Below are 19,966 nucleotides of genomic sequence, written 5' to 3'. Positions count from 1 at the left end.
TTTTGTTTGCCTGTTCTTGGTCAATTTAGTGGGTCCGATGGTGGGTCTCTCTGAGATTCCAGTTGTTGTTGCTAGGCAACATTCAGTGGACACTGTTGTTGCTAGGCAACATTCAGTAGACACTCCCATGAGTGTCTTTCAGAACCCCTCCTAAAACCAGACCTGTTTCCTTTTGGTTGTTGTCGGTGACTCTTCGTTAGTTCCGCCTTCTTCTGTTTGAGTGACATTCATTGTTTGCTTGCCGAGGAACGTAACAATGAACTGACTTGAACCAGGACTCGTGTTCTATCACGGTCACCTGACCAATTACCATCAGACATCCATGAGCGTCACAGCCCGACTCACCACAAGACAACGAATACACACACATATGTACATGCAGAAACACACACAGACAAACTCATACGTACACTCAGACAAACTCATACGTACATGCAGAAACACACACAGATAAACTCATACGTACATGCAGACACATACACAGAGAAACTCATACGTACATGCAGACACACAAACAGAGAAACTAAACTCATACATACAAGCACACACACACAGATAAACTCATACGTACATGCAGACACACACACAGATAAACTCATACGCACATGCAGACACACACAGACAAACTCATACGCACATGCAGACACACAGACAAACTCATACATACATGCAGACACACACACATCCCCAGTGTTTACCTTTCCAACAGCGAGTCCCCCGGCGACAGAGCAGATCACACCACACACCTTCACCACCAGGGTCTGTAGAACACACACACACACACAGTGACCCCTGACCTATATATAATATAATGTCTGATATCTTTGCCTCATAAGAAGCATCATTCCGCCTGCCAACAACAACAACAACATTTAAAAGATGTGGGTTTAGATGTAACATTAGTCTCTGAGCAGCCAGTGATCAGTTTACCTTGAGTCTCACCACCCGGGGGATCTTCACTCCGTTCAGATAACACTTAATCTGGGGTATCCCACTTCCTGCTGCTCCTGGCTGAGGAGAGAGAGAGAGATGTTAGTTCCACCCCAGGGTCAACAGACTGGCTGAGGAGAGAGAGAGAGAGAGAGAGAGAGAGAGAGAGAGAGAGAGATGTTAGTTCCACCCCAGGGTCAACAGACTGGCTGAGGAGAGAGAGAGAGAGATGTTAGTTCCACCCCAGGGTCAACAGACTGGCTGAGGAGAGAGAGAGAGATGTTAGTTCCACCCCAGGGTCAACAGACTGGCTGAGGAGAGAAAGAGAGAGATGTTAGTTCCACCCCAGGGTCAACAGACTGGCTGAGGAGAGAAAGAGAGAGATGTTAGTTCCACCCCAGGGTCAACAGACCGGCTGAGGAGAGAGAGAGAGAGATGTTAGTTCCAGTCATAGAGATCACCACCCCAGGGCCAACAGACTGTAGTCTAACACGGTGGTTCAGACTGTAGTCTAACACGGTGGTTCATCACCCCAGGGCCAACAGACTGTAGTCTAACACGGTGGTTCAGACAGCTTGTTATTAGACTATGATTAACCAAGGCTCAATTCAAACCCCCACCTGCCCAGCAGTGTGCACTAGTTTCATACTTGCGCGCACGCAACACACACACACACACATACTCCTTCCTCTTCGACGCACACACATTCTCCCTCTTACCTCAAAGAAAGCCACTATGACAGCGCCCAACATGACGAAGGCAGAGTTCAGCACAGCCCAGAGGATGAGGGAGATGGAGAGACCTCCCACCTCTGTAAACTTCTCAATGTCTGGGAGGGGGCAGAGGGTCAAGGACAGGTAACAAACAACCAATCACACGCCACCACGCTGCAAGGTCCAGCCCTCCCGACCAACCACAGAGCAGGAGGACACTGGACCTCAATGGCTTCATGGTCTTTTGTCTGAAGGGCTACATATTCAAATTAGTGGGGATGATTGGCAGCATTCTGATCAATAAGGTTTTGATTTGATATATTAGGATCCCCATTAGACCAGGCCAATGGGGACAGCTAGTGTTACTGGGTTTGATATATTAGGATCCATTAGACCAGGCCAATGGGGACAGCTAGTCTTACTGGGTTTGATATATTAGGATCCATTAGACCAGGCCAATGGGGACAGCTAGTCTTACTGGGGTTTGATATATTAGGATCCCCATTAGCCCATGCCAATGGGGACAGCTAGTGTTACTGGGGTTTGATATATTAGGATCCATTAGGTCACATGTCAGTACCCACACACACAACCAGTAGGTCATATGTCAGTACCCACACACACAACCAGTAGGTCACATGTCAGTACCCACACACACAACCAGTAGGTCACATGTCAGTACCCACACACACAACCAGTAGGTCACATGTCAGTACCTACACACACAACCAGTAGGTCACATGTCAGTACCTACACACACAACCAGTAGGTCACATGTCAGTACCTACACAACCAGTCGGTCACATGTCAGTACCCACACAACCAGTAGGTCACATGTCAGTACCCACACAACCAGTAGGTCACATGTCAGTACCCACACAACCAGTAGGTCACATGTCAGTACCCACACAACCAGTCGGTCACATGTCAGTACCTACACACACAACCAGTAGGTCACATGTCAGTACCCACACAACCAGTAGGTCACATGTCAGCACACACACAACCAGTCGGTCACATGTCAGTACCTACACACACAACCAGTAGGTCACATGTCAGTACCTACACAACCAGTAGGTCACATGTCAGCACACACACAACCAGTCGGTCACATGTCAGTACCTACACAACCAGTAGGTCACATGTCAGTACCTACACAACCAGTCGGTCACATGTCAGCACACACACAACCAGTAGGTCACGTCAGCACACACACAACCAGTAGGTCACATGTCAGTACCTACACAACCAGTCGGTCACATGTCAGTACCTACACAACCAGTCGGTCACATGTCAGTACCTACACACACAACCAGTAGGTCACATGTCAGTACCCACACAACCAGTAGGTCACATGTCAGCACACACACAACCAGTCGGTCACATGTCAGTACCTACACAACCAGTAGGTCACATGTCAGTACCTACACAACCAGTCGGTCACATGTCAGTACCTACACAACCAGTCGGTCACATGTCAGTACCTACACAACCAGTAGGTCACATGTCAGTACCTACACAACCAGTAGGTCACATGTCAGTACCCACACAACCAGTCGGTCACATGTCAGCACACACACAACCAGTAGGTCACATGTCAGTACCTACACAACCAGTAGGTCACATGTCAGTACCTACACAACCAGTAGGTCACATGTCAGTACCCACACAACCAGTAGGTCACATGTCAGTACCCACACAACCAGTAGGTCACATGTCAGTACCTACACAACCAGTAGGTCACATGTCAGTACCCACACAACCAGTAGGTCACATGTCAGTACCCACACAACCAGTAGGTCACATGTCAGTACCCACACAACCAGTAGGTCACATGTCAGTACCCACACAACCAGAAGGTCACATGTCAGTACCCACACAACCAGTAGGTCACATGTCAGTACCTACACAACCAGTAGGTCACATGTCAGCACCCACACAACCAGTAGGTCACATGTCAGCACCCACACAACCAGTAGGTCACATGTCAGCACCCACACAACCAGTAGGTCACATGTCAGTACCCACACAACCAGTAGGTCACATGTCAGTACCCACACAACCAGTAGGTCACATGTCAGCACACACACAACCAGTAGGTCACATGTCAGTACCTACACAACCAGTAGGTCACATGTCAGTACCTACACAACCAGTAGGTCACATGTCAGCACACACACAACCAGTAGGTCACATGTCAGTACCCACACAACCAGTAGGTCACATGTCAGTACCTACACAACCAGTCGGTCACATGTCAGTACCTACACAACCAGTCGGTCACATGTCAGCACCCACACAACCAGTAGGTCACATGTCAGTACCTACACAACCAGTAGGTCACATGTCAGTACCTACACAACCAGTAGGTCACATGTCAGTACCTACACAACCAGTAGGTCACATGTCAGTACCCACACAACCAGTAGGTCACATGTCAGCACACACACAACCAGTAGGTCACATGTCAGCACCCACACAACCAGTAGGTCACATGTCAGCACCCACACAACCAGTAGGTCACATGTCAGCACACACACAACCAGTAGGTCACATGTCAGTACCCACACAACCAGTAGGTCACATGTCAGTACCCACACAACCAGTAGGTCACATGTCAGTACCCACACAACCAGTAGGTCACATGTCAGTACCCACACAACCAGTAGGTCACATGTCAGTACCTACACAACCAGTAGGTCACATGTCAGTACCTACACAACCAGTAGGTCACATGTCAGTACCCACACAACCAGTAGGTCACATGTCAGTACCTACCCACACAACCAGTAGGTCACATGTCAGTACCTACCCACACAACCAGTAGGTCACATGTCAGTACCTACACACACAACCAGTAGGTCACATGTCAGTACCTACACACACAACCAGTAGGTCACATGTCAGTACCCACACAACCAGTAGGTCACATGTCAGCACCCACACAACCAGTAGGTCACATGTCAGCACCCACACAACCAGTAGGTCACATGTCAGTACCTACACAACCAGTAGGTCACATGTCAGTACCTACACAACCAGTAGGTCACATGTCAGTACCCACACAACCAGTAGGTCACATGTCAGTACCTACACACACAACCAGTAGGTCACATGTCAGTACCTACACACACAACCAGTAGGTCACATGTCAGTACCTACACACACAACCAGTAGGTCACATGTCAGTACCTACACACACAACCAGTAGGTCACATGTCAGTACCCACACAACCAGTAGGTCACATGTCAGCACCCACACAACCAGTAGGTCACATGTCAGTACCTACACAACCAGTAGGTCACATGTCAGTACCCACACAACCAGTAGGTCACATGTCAGCACCCACACAACCAGTAGGTCACATGTCAGTACCTACACAACCAGTAGGTCACAAGGGGGAGATGCATTGTGCCGTGAGCCGTTGCTTCATGTGTTTTTATAAACCAGGTTTGCTGATTATTTGATGTGTATAAAGATGGGAGTCCCATGCACTCACGGCTCTGTACAATACTGTACGTTTCCTTGAATTTGTTCTGGACCTGCGGACTGTGAAAAGACCCCTGGTGGCATGTCTGGTGGGGTAAGTGTGTGTGTCAGTGCTGTGTGTAACTTGACTATGCAAAAAGAAATGGAATTTCCAACACAATGTTTCTTATAAAAACAGGAAGTGACACAGTCAGTCTTTCCTCAACTCTTAGCCAAGACAGACTGCCATGCATAGTATTAATATCAGCTCTCTGATTAGAATGACGAGCAAGATGTGCCACTCTGTTCTGGACCAGCTGCAGCTTAACTAGGTCTTTCTTTGACCATATGACTGGACAATAAACAAGATAATATAAAACTAGAGACTACAGGACTTGACCATATGACTGGACAATAATCAAGATAATATAAAACTAGAGACTACAGGACTTGACCATATGACTGGACAATAATCAAGATAATATAAAACTAGAGACTACAGGACTTGACCATATGACTGGACAATAATCAAGATAATATAAAACTAGAGACTACAGGACTTGACCATATGACTGGACAATAATCAAGATAATATAAAACTAGAGACTACAGGACTTGACCATATGACTGGACAATAATCAAGATAATATAAAACTAGAGACTACAGGACTTGACCATATGACTGGACAATAATCAAGATAATATAAAACTAGAGACTACAGGACTTGACCATATGACTGGACAATAATCAAGATAATATAAAACTAGAGACTACAGGACTTGACCATATGACTGGACAATAAACAAGATAATATAAAACTAGAGACTACAGGACTTGCTTCGTGGAGTGTGGAGTCAAAAAAAAGCTGAGAATCTCTTTATTAGGGACAGACCTCTCCCCATCTTTACAATGATTGAATGTATATGTTTTGACCATGACAGTTTACATTCTAAGGTAACACCAAGTAATTTAGTCTCCTCAACTTGTTCAACAGCCACGACAACTAGCAACTACAGCTCATGAAGTCACTGAAAACCTTAACGTATATGGTTGAATCATCAGCATACGTGGATAAATGCCTTGTTTAATGCCAGTGGCAGGTCATTGGTAAAAATAGAAAAGAGCAGAGGACCTAGAGAGCTGCCCTGCGGTACACCACACTTTACATGTTTGACATTAAAGAAAAACCCCTTTGAGTTCTATTAGATAGATAGCTCTGAATCCATGATAAGGCAGAGGTACACTTTTACTTTCCTAAACACATTTAGAGACAAAATGTCAATGGCTGAACAAAGACAACTCTAAACTGGGCCTGGTGTCTCTAGGAGTTTCCTCCCACAATGTACCAATGTTCCAGCACACACGCCTGTACTTAGACCAATGCCAGTTTGGCAGAGAGAAAAGGGTGAAGTTGGCTGCCAGAAAGTCCATCCAGAGCCCTGCTGTAAACAAACCCGTTATCTAGCTAGATGGAGCTCACGGAGGATACTTTCAATTAGTGTATTTTGCAGTGAGTCGTTGTAGTATCCTTAAAGGCTTCTTAGAGTTACAACTCATGAGACTTAAGTACAGTTTAGTATTTAATTGTAATATAGAATTACATTGTTTGATGCACCTGGTTTAAAACTACCTGAAGCTTTCTTAATCACAGTTATAGAGGCAGACATAGGAAATAGCTACGGATAGCGGAAAGCAAACCCCCATCTTGAGTCAATACTGCCATCTACAGGTAAACACAAATATACCAGGTTACTACAGTAGTTTACATAGTTCACATGATGTTAGCGTTACAAGCCCAGAACCACTGGCTGGCAGTGGCTAAAATTAGCTTAGCTATCTCCACATTGTGTGTTGGCTGGCTGGCAGTGGCTAAAATTAGCTTAGCTATCTCCACATTGTGTGTTGGCTGGCTGGCAGTGGCTAAAATTAGCTTAGCTATCTCCACATTGTGTGTTGGCTGGCTGGCAGTTGCTAAAATTAGCTTAGCCATCTCCACATTGTGTGTTGGCTGGCTGGCAGTGGCTAAAATTAGCTTAGCTATCTCCACATTGTGTGTTCGCTGGCTGGCAGTGGCTAAAATTAGCTTAGCTATCTCCACATTGTGTGTTGGATGGCTGGCAGTGGCTAAAATTAGCTTAGCTATCTCCACATTGTGTGTTGGCTGGCTGGCAGTGGCTAAAATTAGCTTAGCTATCTCCACATTGTGTGTTGGCTGGCTGGCAGTGGCTAAAATTAGCTTAGCTATCTCCACATTGTGTGTTGGCTGGCTGGCAGTGGCTAAAATTAGCTTAGCTATCTCCACATTGTGTGTTGGCTGGCTGGCAGTTGCTAAAATTAGCTTAGCCATCTCCACATTGTGTGTTGGCTGGCTGGCAGTGGCTAAAATTAGCTTAGCTATCTCCACATTGTGTGTTCGCTGGCTGGCAGTGGCTAAAATTAGCTTAGCTATCTCCACATTGTGTGTTGGCTGGCTGGCAGTGGCTAAAATTAGCTTAGCTATCTCCACATTGTGTGTTGGCTGGCTGGCAGTGGCTAAAATTAGCTTAGCTATCTCCACATTGTGTGTTGGCTGGCTGGCAGTGGCTAAAATTAGCTTAGCTATCTCCACATTGTGTGTTGGCTGGCTGGCAGTGGCTAAAATTAGCTTAGCTATCTCCACATTGTGTGTTGGCTGGCTGGCAGTGGCTAAAATTAGCTTAGCTATCTCCACATTGTGTGTTGGCTGGCTGGCTGGCAGTGGCTAAAATTAGCTTAGCTATCTCCACATTGTGTGTTGGCTGGCTGGAAGTGGCTAAAATTTGCTTAGCTATCTCCACATTGTGTGTTGGCTGGCTGGCAGTGGCTAAAATTTGCTTAGCTATCTCCACATTGTGTGTTGGCTGGCTGGCAGTGGCTAAAATTAGCTTAGCTATCTCCACATTGTGTGTTGGCTGGCTGGCAGTGGCTAAAATTAGCTTAGCTATCTCCACATTGTGTGTTGGCTGGCTGGCAGTGGCTAAAATTAGCTTAGCCATCTCCACATTGTGTGTTCGCTTCGGTCATGTTTCCGAGGGGATAATTTTTTTCAACTCTGTCTACCCAAACTCTTGATTTATTGGGAGAGTTGTCCGCCTGAAGACTACCCTCCCGGAATTGGCCAAAGAATTCCAACATGTACATGATTTCAGAAACTAAAACTGGACATGACTAAACTGTGGGTGAGTGAGAGGAAGGACAGTCTGTTGTGGTACACAGACAAACGCTGTAGGACGGGACAACAGTGGAACACAGACCACCGCTGTAGGACGGGACAACAGTGGAACACAGACCACCGCTGTAGGACGGGACAACAGTGGAACACAGACCACCGCTGTAGGACGGGACAACAGTGGAACACAGACCACCGCTGTAGGACAGGACAACAGTGGAACACAGACAAACACTGTAGGATGTGCACAATCACAACACCATCCTTTTCTAAACAGACAATATTTAACATGACAGTTCAGAGTATGGAACACCTTCTGAACTGTGGGTCAGTGTGTGGAAGGACATGACAGTTCTGTGATGTGGGTCAGTGTGTGGAAGGATATGACAGTTCTGTGATGTGGAAGGATATGACAGTTCTGTGATGTGGGTCAGTGAGTGGAAGGATATGACCGTTCTGTGATGTGGGTCAGTGAGTGGAAGGATATGACAGTTCTGTGATGTGGGTCAGTGTGGAAGGATATGACAGTTCTGTGATGTGGGTCAGTGTGGAAGGATATGACAGTTCTGTGATGTGGAAGGATATGACCGTTCTGTGATGTGGGTCAGTGTGGAAGGATATGACAGTTCTGTGATGTGGGTCAGTGAGCGGAAGGATACTCTGTTTGACAACATAGTACTTGACCCCAGCCAGGTTCTCCACGGCGATATCTATGCAACAGGCTATGAGTCCAGTCAGGAAGCCAATCAGACCACAGATCACCCACCGACTGATCTCCAAACACTTGAACCCCTGAGGACGAGAGGGGAGAGAGATGGGGGGGGACGTTAATGTCTGTCTGAGGACGAGAGGGGAGAGAGATGGGGGGGGGGGGTTAATGTCTGTCTGTCTGAGGACGAGAGGGGAGAGGAGATGGTGGGGGGACATTAGGGGGCGTTAATGTCTGTCCGTCTGAGGACGAGAGGGGAGAGAGGTGGTGGGGGGGCGTTAATGTCTGTCTGTCTGAGGACGAGAGGAGATTGGGGGGGGGGGGGGGGGCGTTAATGTCTGTCTGAGGACGAGAGGGGAGAGAGATGGGGGGGGGGCGTTAATGTCTGCCTGTCTGTCTGCCTGCCTGTCTGCCTGCCTGTCTGCCTGCCTGTCTGCCTGTCTGCCTGCCTGTCTGCCTGCCTGCCTGTCTGTCTGCCTGCCTGCCTGCCTGCCTGCGTGTGTAGGGGTTCTCTACTTACTAAGAAGCTCATCCGTCTCTCCTCCTCCAGAAACAGCTGATTCTCACTGTTGTCATAGTCCAGACTCTGAAACACACACACACACACACACACACTTTTACACCATCTATACTGCTCATAGAGACGTGGTGACCCTGGGAAGACTTTGGACTCTTGATAAAAGTACACCAACTAAACAAAAAACACATTTCATGTAAATATAGCGCTCGTTGTTTTTGGAAATCATTTGTTATGACAGACCGGGGACAACAATTAATATGATAAACATTGTGTTAAGTCTCATGTATAAAACGTTGATTAGCTATGTTGAACACCCTTCAGACCAGGTCCAAGGCCTCTGGAGAACCAAGGATTTACCTCATATATGATAAACATTGTGTTAAGTCTCATGTATAAAACGTTGATTAGCTACGTTGAACACCCTTCAGACCAGGTCCAAGGCCTCTGGAGACCCAAAGGATTTACCTCATATTTGAGTGACAGCAGCTTCTCGTTGTGAGGGATCTCCTTGGGACAGCCCCTCACTGAGTCCTGAAGGAGGGAAGGATGCATTGGTTAAGTATTAAAAAAACAAGGCCAAGGGGGCCGTCTTCATCCCCTCTCCTTGTCTAGTCCCCTTCACATATCATCTGGAACACAGGATAGGTGAGAGCAGAGCCATACAGGAAGGACGTTAAGTTGGTCGTACTCCCTTATACATGTAGACAAGCAGAGGAAGAAAATATTAGAGACTATTGAGACACAGCCCAAGTCCATGCATAACAACACCATTATGGATCATTGCAGAACAGCACCATTATGGATCATTGCAGAACAACACCATTATGGATCATTGCAGAACAACACCATTATGGATCATTGCAGAACACCACCATTATGGATCATTGCAGAACACCACCATTATGGATCATTGCAGAACACCACCATTATGGATCATTGCAGAACACCACCATTATGGATCATTGTAGAACACCACCATTATGGATCATTGCAGAACAACACCATTATGGATCATTGCAGAACACCACCATTATGTATCATTGCAGAACACCACCATTATGGATCATTGCAGAACACCACCATTATGGATCATTGCAGAACACCACCATTATGGATCATTGCAGAACACCACCATTATGGATCATTGCAGAACACCACCATTATGGATCATTGCAGAACACCACCATTATGGATCATTGCAGAACACCACCATTATGGATCATTGCAGAACACCACCATTATGGATCATTGCAGAACAGCACCATTATGGATCATTGCAGAACAGCACCATTATGGATCATTGCAGAACAGCACCATTATGGATCATTGCAGAATAACACCATAATCAGATTCTTTCTGACCCTCAGGCTCACAACGTAAACAGGCAAATCCAAATCATCCTAACAGGAAAATCTATTCCCTGTATAGTGCACTACTGTAGACCCGTGTCCATAGTGCAGTGACCAAAAGTAGTGGCCTATATATAGGGGATAATATGGTGTCATTTCCAGTGTTTTCCATTAGCGCCGGCCATCGTATAAATCGCACGGTTACCATTTCCACTTCCTAATAAAAACTAGGCTACTTTTTATTTAAAAAGTGACTCGTCGGGATTTTGGCTCCACTTCCCCAAGAGTCAGATGTACTCATAGATACCCCTTTTAATACGTCTCGACATCCAGTATGAAGCAAGTTAGAGGAGCTAATGCTAACTATCGTTAATGCAATGACTGGAAGTCTATGGTACCTACTAGCATGCTAGCAGTTACCATAGATTTCCAGTCATTGTGCTAATGCTAGTTAGCAACTTCCTTCAAACTGGACGCAGAGACATAAAAATGGTATCCGCGTGTTCATTGGACTCTGGTGAAGTAGATCACGGGCTTCCCGAAGCATCTCTTTAAACCATTCAATCCGCTAATCCTTCGAGCCCTCTCCCGTTAGACTGAATGACATGCATCTCCTAGAGATCTATTGATAGGGTAGGTGCCTGTCAGTCACAAAGCCAGCGATGACAGGGAGAACGCAGTCTGCGGTCTGTCCCACCTTCCGGGTACAAGTTGTGTGAGCTGTGATTGGTTGCAGTCAAATGTCTTTACACTAAAAAGAGAGAGCATGTTGCTGGTGAATTTGCACGTCCCATGTAATGTGTTATAACGAGGAGTCTAAATCCACCACTTAACCTAATTATCGTTTTCTGGCACATTCATTTATTTTCTTTTGCGTGTTTCACATGACCAGACATGCATAGTTTTCGATCACAGCATAGTGAACTGCCTACAACTGAACAGCAAGCGGTGACTAGTTAATGAAAGGTTTCCCTCTCCCTGAATAAAGTCGATCTCCTACATACCTTTGCCGTTCAGAAATCATGCAAGGTGGATGGATGTGTCCATGGTACCGCATTGGGACAAATAAACCAAAGGATTTACCAGGTTTCCTTTCCTACCATGTCAGAGCTCTCCTACCATGCCAGAGCTCTCCTACCATGCCAGAGCTCCCCTACCATGCCAGAGCTCCCCTACCATGTCAGAGCTCTCCTACCATGCCAGAGCCTCCCTACCATGTCAGAGCTCTCCTACCATGCCAGAGCATCCCTACCATGTCAGAGCTCTCCTACCATGTCAGAGCTCTCCTACCATGCCAGAGCCTCCCTACCATGTCAGAGCTCTCTTACCATGTCAGAGCCTCCCTACTATGCCAGAGCTCTCCTACCATGCCAGAGCTCTCCTACCATGCCAGTGCTCTCCTACCATGCCAGTGCTCTCCTACCATGCCAGTGCTCTCCTACCATGCCAGTGCTCTCCTACCATGCCAGTGTCCTCCTACCATGCCAGATCTCTCCTACCATGCCAGTGCCCTCCTACCATGCCAGAGCTCTCCTACCATGTCAGAGCTCTCCTACCATGCCAGAGCCTCCCTACCATGTCAGAGCTCTCTTACCATGTCAGAGCCTCCCTACTATGCCAGAGCTCTCCTACCATGCCAGAGCTCTCCTACCATGCCAGTGCTCTCCTACCATGCCAGTGCTCTCCTACCATGCCAGTGCTCTCCTACCATGCCAGTGCTCTCCTACCATGCCAGTGTCCTCCTACCATGCCAGATCTCTCCTACCATGCCAGTGCCCTCCTACCATGCCAGAGCTCTCCTACCATGCCAGTGCCTTCCTACCACGCCAGAGCCCTCCTACCACGCCAGAGCTCTCCTACCACGCCAGAGCTCTCCTACCACGCCAGAGCTCTCCTACCACGCCAGAGCTCTCCTACCACGCCAGAGCTCTCCTACCATGCCAGAGCTCTCCTACCATGCCAGAGCTCTCCTACCACGCCAGAGCTCTCCTACCATGCCAGAGCTTTCCAGACAGTGACACTCACACAGACAACAACAAATTATAGGACCATACTTTATTAATTTAGGATATATGTCAAATCGCAACGATATAATACTGAAGACTGACAAATTAAAGGTTACCTTGAAAAAAAATTAAGATAATGTGGGAAATTTACTTTGTCTGTTTTAATAAAATACCTAACTGGAGGAACAAACATCAGTGTGGCAATTCATATCTTGCAGTGAAACTGTAAACAAGGCTTTAACATCTCAAGAGAAGAGTTGTCTTCCTTTGAAAATAGTCCTGATCATACAGACCTAGACACTATCCAGAACAACTATAGTCCTGATCATACAGACCTAGACACTATCCAGAACAACTATAGTCCTGATCATACAGACCTAGACACTATCCAGAACTATAGCCCTGATCATACAGACCTAAACACTATCCAGAACAACTATAGACCTGATCAGACAGACCTAAACACTATCCAGAATAACTATAGACCTGATCATATAGACCTAAACAACTATAGTCCTGATCATATAGACCTAGACACTATCCAGAATAACTATAGACCTGATCATATAGACCTAAACAACTATAGTCCTGATCATATAGACCTAGACACTATCCAGAACAACTATAGACCTGATCATACAGACCACTATCCAGAACAACTATAGACCTGATCAGACAGACCTAAACACTATCCAGAACAACTAACACACTGAATTCATTCACCTCACAACAGGATACTACCAACATACTCTGGGTTCTCATGATTCTATATGTATTGCGATTCGATACTGTGATTTTATTGCGATTCGATGTTCCAAACTATTTGCTCAAGCGATGTCAGCTGCAGAGAGCCAATGGAAAACACGTTTAGATCAAATCATGGAAATAAAAGTGCTTCCTATTTTTAAAAATAAGATGGAGAACGAGCTATGAAGGAAATAAATACTGGGTTTTTGCTGCAGGTACAGCCAACTAGAGCAAAGATAAGATTGTGATATTGATATCGTCTAAAGTAATATCCCATCACATCCCCCCCATCACTAGAATTCACACGTTTTCAGTCATTTAAAATAGCTTTTTATTGCATCTCTACACAATATCACAACGGATGTTCTCAATCTGGGAGGTACACACAATCTACACCCAATCTGGGAGCTACACCCAACCTGGGAGGTACACACAATCTACACCCAATCTGGGAGGTACACCCAATCTACACCCAACCTGGGAGGTACACCCAACCTGGGAGGTACACCCAATCTACACCCAACCTGGGAGGTACACCCAATCTACACCCAACCTGGGAGGTACACCCAATCTACACCCAACCTGGGAGGTACACCCAATCTACACCCAACCTGGGAGGTACACCCAATCTACACCCAACCTGGGAGGTACACCCAATCTACACCCAATCTGGGAGGTACACACAATCTGGGAGGTACACACAATCTGGGAGGTACACACAAGTATTCCATCCTGTCGCTGTGTATTTCGGATGGAATCGAGTCATTAGAATGTACCAGTCCACTCAAATACATCTCCTTGGACAAAACATTTCAGAACCCAGGGGAGAAAGCTTCACCCGACCCCCCCACCCCCTACTAGGAGAAGGACCAATCAGAATGACCGATAGATTAACAGAACAGGGCTGGGTTGCCAAACACAGGAATAGCTTGAAGTGGAACTAAAACTGGGCATGGATTTCCCACACTCGTGCTTTACAAAGCCCATGACTCAGACCGGCTGTTGGTTAGTCGTCTTATTCACTGTCAGATCATTTTGCAATGGTTAAATCCACGTTTTCAGACTGCTAAATCAGGCTTCTGTTGATTACAGTCAGGTTTGTAGACCAGTGGATTACAGGCAGGCTTGTAGACCTGCTTCTGTTGATTACAGTCAGGCTTGTAGACCAGTGGTTTACAGTCAGGCTTGTAGACCTGCTTCTGTTGATTACAGTCAGGCCTGTAGACCTGTTGCAGTGGTTTACAGTCAGGCTTGTAGACCTGCTTCTGTTGATTACAGTCAGGCCTGTAGACCTGTTGCAGTGGTTTACAGTCAGGCTTGTAGACCTGCTTCTGTTGATTACAGTCAGGCTTGTATACCTGCTTCTGTTGATTACAGTCAGGCTTGTAGACCAGTGGATTACAGTCAGGCTTGTAGACCAGTGGATGACAGTCAGGCTTGTAGACCAGTGGATGACAGTCAGGCTTGTAGACCAGTGGATGACAGTCAGGCTTGTAGACCAGTGGATGACAGTCAGGCTTGTAGACCAGTGGATGACAGTCAGGCTTGTAGACCAGTGGATGACAGTCAGGCTTGTAGACCAGTGGATGACAGTCAGGCTTGTAGACCAGTGGATGACAGTCAGGCTTGTAGACCAGTGGATGACAGTCAGGCTTGTAGACCAGTGGATGACAGTCAGGCTTGTAGACCAGTGGATGACAGTCAGGCTTGTAGACCAGTGGATTACAGTCAGGCTTGTAGACCAGTGGATTTACAGTCAGGCTTGTAGACCAGTGGATTTACAGTCAGGCTTGTAGACCAGTGGATGACAGTCAGGCTTGTAGACCAGTGGATTACAGTCAGGCTTGTAGACCAGTGGATTACAGTCAGGCTTGTAGACCTGCTGCAGTGGATTACAGTCAGGCTTGTAGACCTGTGGATTACAGTCAGGCTTGTAGACCAGTGGATTACAGTCAGGCTTGTAGACCAGTGGATTACAGTCAGGCTTGTAGACCTGCTGCAGTGGATTACAGTCAGGCTTGTAGGAAGTATTAAGACCACACAATTGTTCTATTTAGAGGCCGTGTTTATTAATAGACTAGCTAGATCCACAACTTGTTCCCCAGATTTTAGTAGGCCTGAAAGCACTGTACTGGAATTCGACTGTCACACTCAGCTGATCTTCTGCAGATTAGGACAAATAGGACAAATAGATAACTTCTTTAGGAAAACAGCCCTGATGTTGGAAACAACCACCATTATGTTGTCATCCAGAGTCATGTATTTTCCAAAAAATACCACATATTTTATATACAGCAGGTTTTGAAAAAGGACCAGAGAGTTTGGTCTGCTTCGTGTTTTCATTTTTTGCCATGGCAAAATAAAATACTGCAATACTGGTATCGGCCCTAAAAGGTGTATTTCACTGAATAGAGAAACAGTCAGGCGCTTCTAAGGCTGTGACGCTACGGGGGGTCCGTCTGATCATCTGTGTCCAAACGCCTTCCATCGTCATGACTACGAGGACCTAGTTCTTTACTTGAATTAAGGTGTTACTTGGAAGGTTGTTTCGACACAGATGATCAGACCAAACGCGATCACGACACGCAGGTTAAAATATCAAAACAAACTCTGAACCAATGACATTCATTTGGGGACAGGTCGAAAGGCATTAAAACATGTATGGCAATTTTGCTAGTTAGCTTGCACTTGCTAGCTAATTTGTCCTATTTAGCTAGCTTGCTGTTGCTAGCTAATTTGTCCTATTTAGCTAGCTTGCTGTTGCTAGCTAATTTGTCCTATTTAGCTAGCTTGCTGTTGCTAGCTAATTTGTCCTGGGATATAAACATTGAGTTGCTATTTTACCAGAAATGCACAAGGTCCTCTACTTCGACAATTAATCCACACATAAAAACGGCCAACCGAATCGTTTCTAGTCATCTCTCCTCCTTTCAAGCATTTTCATATTTGAACTTATATGGTGATCGGCATCTAAACTTTCATAATATTACCACGACGACCGGCAAAACAGTTCGTCTTTACCCACGTGGGTATAACCAATGAGGAGATGGGAGAGGCAGGATTTCAGCACGATCTGCGTCAGAAATAGGAATGAGCTCTATTTTAGCCCTTGGTGTCGCAGACACTCGTTGGCGTGCGCGAGCAGTGTAAACACAACAATAACTGAATAACATGGATTTCTAAAATGTATTTTTCGACGTGTCCAAACTGGTCAGCATGTTAGGCTGCTGCAGTCAGTTGGGTCAGAGTGTTAGGCTGCAGCAGCCAGTTGGGTCAGAGTGTTAGGCTGCTGCTGCCAGTTGGGTCAGAGTGTTAGGCTGCTGCTGACAGTTGGGTCAGAGTGTTAGGCTGCTGCAGCCAGTTGGGTCAGAGTGTTAGGCTGCAGCAGCCAGTTGGGTCAGAGTGTTAGGCTGCAGCAGCCAGTTGGGTCAGAGTGTTAGGCTGCAGCAGCCAGTTGGGTCAGAGTGTTAGGCTGCTGCTGCCAGTTGGGTCAGAGTGTTAGGCTGCTGCTGCCAGTTGGGTCAGAGTGTTAGGCTGCTGCTGACAGTTGGGTCAGAGTGTTAGGCTGTTGCAGCCAGTTGGGTCAGAGTGTTAGGCTGCAGCAGCCAGTTGGGTCAGAGTGTTAGGCTGCTGCAGTCAGTTGGGTCAGAGTGTTAGGCTGCTGCTGCCAGTTGGGTCAGAGTGTTAGGCTGCAGCAGCCAGTTGGGTCAGAGTGTTAGGCTGCAGCAGCCAGTTGGGTCAGAGTGTTAGGCTGCAGCAGCCAGTTGGGTCAGAGTGTTAGGCTGCAGCAGCCAGTTGGGTCAGAGTGTTAGGCTGCTGCAGCCAGTTGGGTCAGAGTGTTAGGCTGCAGCAGTCAGTTGGGTCAGAGTGTTAGGTTGCTGTCAGTTGGGTCAGAGTGTTAGGCTGCTGCAGCCAGTTGGGTCAAAGTGTTAGGCTGCAGCAGTCAGTTGGGTCAGAGTGTTAGGTTGCTGTCAGTTGGGTCAGAGTGTTAGGCTGCTGCAGCCAGTTGGGTCAAAGTGTTAGGCTGCAGCAGTCAGTTGGGTCAGAGTGTTAGGTTGCTGTCAGTTGGGTCAGAGTGTTAGGCTGCTGCAGCCAGTTGGGTCAGAGTGTTAGGCTGCAGCAGCCAGTTGGGTCAGAGTGTTAGGCTGCTGCAGCCAGTTGGGTCAGAGTGTTAGGCTGCAGTCAGTTGGGTCAGAGTGTTAGGCTGCAGCAGCCAGTTGGGTCAGAGTGTTAGGCTGCAGCAGCCAGTTGGGTCAGAGTGTTAGGCTGCTGCAGCCAGTTGGGTCAGAGTGTTAGGCTGCAGCAGTCAGTTGGGTCAGAGTGTTAGGTTGCTGTCAGTTGGGTCAGAGTGTTAGGCTGCTGCAGCCAGTTGGGTCAAAGTGTTAGGCTGCAGCAGTCAGTTGGGTCAGAGTGTTAGGTTGCTGTCAGTTGGGTCAGAGTGTTAGGTTGCTGTCAGTTGGGTCAGAGTGTTAGGCTGCTGCAGCCAGTTGGGTCAGAGTGTTAGGCTGCAGCAGCCAGTTGGGTCAGAGTGTTAGGCTGCTGCAGCCAGTTGGGCCAGAGTGTTAGGCTGCAGCAGCCAGTTGGGTCAGAGTGTTAGGCTGCAGCAGCCAGTTGGGTCAGAGTGTTAGGTTGCTGTAGCCAGTTGGGTCAGAGTGTTAGGCTGCTGTAGCCAGTTGGGTCAGAGTGTTAGGCTGCTGCAGCCAGTTGGGTCAGAGTGTTAGGCTGCTGCTGACAGTTGGGTCAGAGTGTTAGGCTGCTGCAGCCAGTTGGGTCAGAGTGTTAGGCTGCAGCAGCCAGTTGGGTCAGAGTGTTAGGCTGCTGCAGCCAGTTGGGTCAGAGTGTTAGGCTGCAGCAGCCAGTTGGGTCAGAGTGTTAGGCTGCAGCAGCCAGTTTGGGTCAGAGTGTTAGGCTGCTGCAGCCAGTTGGGTCAGAGTGTTAGGCTGCTGCAGTCAGTTGGGTCAGAGTGTTAGGCTGCTGCTGCCAGTTGGGTCAGAGTGTTAGGCTGCAGCAGCCAGTTGGGTCAGAGTGTTAGGCTGCTGCTGACAGTTGGGTCAGAGTGTTAGGCTGCAGCAGCCAGTTGGGTCAGAGTGTTAGGCTGCAGTCAGTTGGGTCAGAGTGTTAGGCTGCAGCAGCCAGTTGGGTCAGAGTGTTAGGCTGCAGCAGCCAGTTGGGTCAGAGTGTTAGGCTGCAGCAGCCAGTTGGGTCAGAGTGTTAGGCTGCAGCAGCCAGTTGGGTCAGAGTGTTAGGCTGCTGCAGCCAGTTGGGTCAGAGTGTTAGGCTGCAGCAGCCAGTTGGGTCAGAGTGTTAGGCTGCTGCAGCCAGTTGGGTCAGAGTGTTAGGCTGCAGCAGCCAGTTGGGTCAGAGTGTTAGGCTGCAGCAGCCAGTTGGGTCAGAGTGTTAGGCTGCAGCAGCCAGTTGGGTCAGAGTGTTAGGCTGCAGCAGCCAGTTGGGTCAGAGTGTTAGGCTGCTGCAGCCAGTTGGGTCAGAGTGTTAGGCTGCTGCAGCCAGTTGGGTCAGAGTGTTAGGCTGCAGTCAGTTGGGTCAGAGTGTTAGGCTGCAGCAGCCAGTTGGGTCAGAGTGTTAGGCTGCAGCAGCCAGTTGGGTCAGAGTGTTAGGCTGCAGCAGCCAGTTGGGTCAGAGTGTTAGGCTGCAGCAGCCAGTTGGGTCAGAGTGTTAGGCTGCAGCAGCCAGTTGGGTCAGAGTGTTAGGCTGCAGCAGCCAGTTGGGTCAGAGTGTTAGGCTGCAGCAGCCAGTTGGGTCAGAGTGTTAGGCTGCAGCAGCCAGTTGGGTCAGAGTGTTAGGCTGCAGCAGCCAGTTGGGTCAGAGTGTTAGTCTGCAGCAGTCAGTTGGGTTAGAGTGTTAGGCTGCTGTAGCCAGTTGGGTCAGAGTGTTAGGCTGCTGTAGCCAGTTGGGTCAGAGTGTTAGGCCGCTGTAGCCAGTTGGGTCAGAGTGTTAAGTTGCTGTAGCCAGTTGGGTCAGAGTGTTAGGTTGCTGTCAGTTGGGTCAGAGTGTTAGGCTGCTGCAGCCAGTTGGGTCAAAGTGTTAGGCTGCAGCAGTCAGTTGGGTCAGAGTGTTAGGCTGCAGCAGCCAGTTGGGTCAGAGTGTTAGTCTGCAGCAGTCAGTTGGGTTAGAGTGTTAGGCTGCTGTAGCCAGTTGGGTCAGAGTGTTAGGCTGCTGTAGCCAGTTGGGTCAGAGTGTTAGGCCGCTGTAGCCAGTTGGGTCAGAGTGTTAAGTTGCTGTAGCCAGTTGGGTCAGAGTGTTAAGCTGCTGTAGCCAGTTGGGTCAGAGTGTTAGGCAGCAGCCAGTTGGGTCAGAGTGTTAGGCTAGACGAGATG

General features: G+C 47.7%; 1 pseudogene; it reads right to left on the bottom strand.

Moving 5' to 3' along the window:
• LOC116371462 (H(+)/Cl(-) exchange transporter 7-like) overlaps window positions 1–19,966 on the bottom strand; it is a 75,086-nt pseudogene that overhangs the window by 44,872 nt on the left and 10,248 nt on the right.

The sequence above is a fragment of the Oncorhynchus kisutch genome, unplaced genomic scaffold, assembly GCF_002021735.2.
Source record: "Oncorhynchus kisutch isolate 150728-3 unplaced genomic scaffold, Okis_V2 scaffold3257, whole genome shotgun sequence".
NCBI classification, from domain to species: Eukaryota; Metazoa; Chordata; class Actinopteri; order Salmoniformes; family Salmonidae; genus Oncorhynchus; species Oncorhynchus kisutch.
This window is presented reverse-complemented; position numbering and strand designations above follow the sequence as displayed.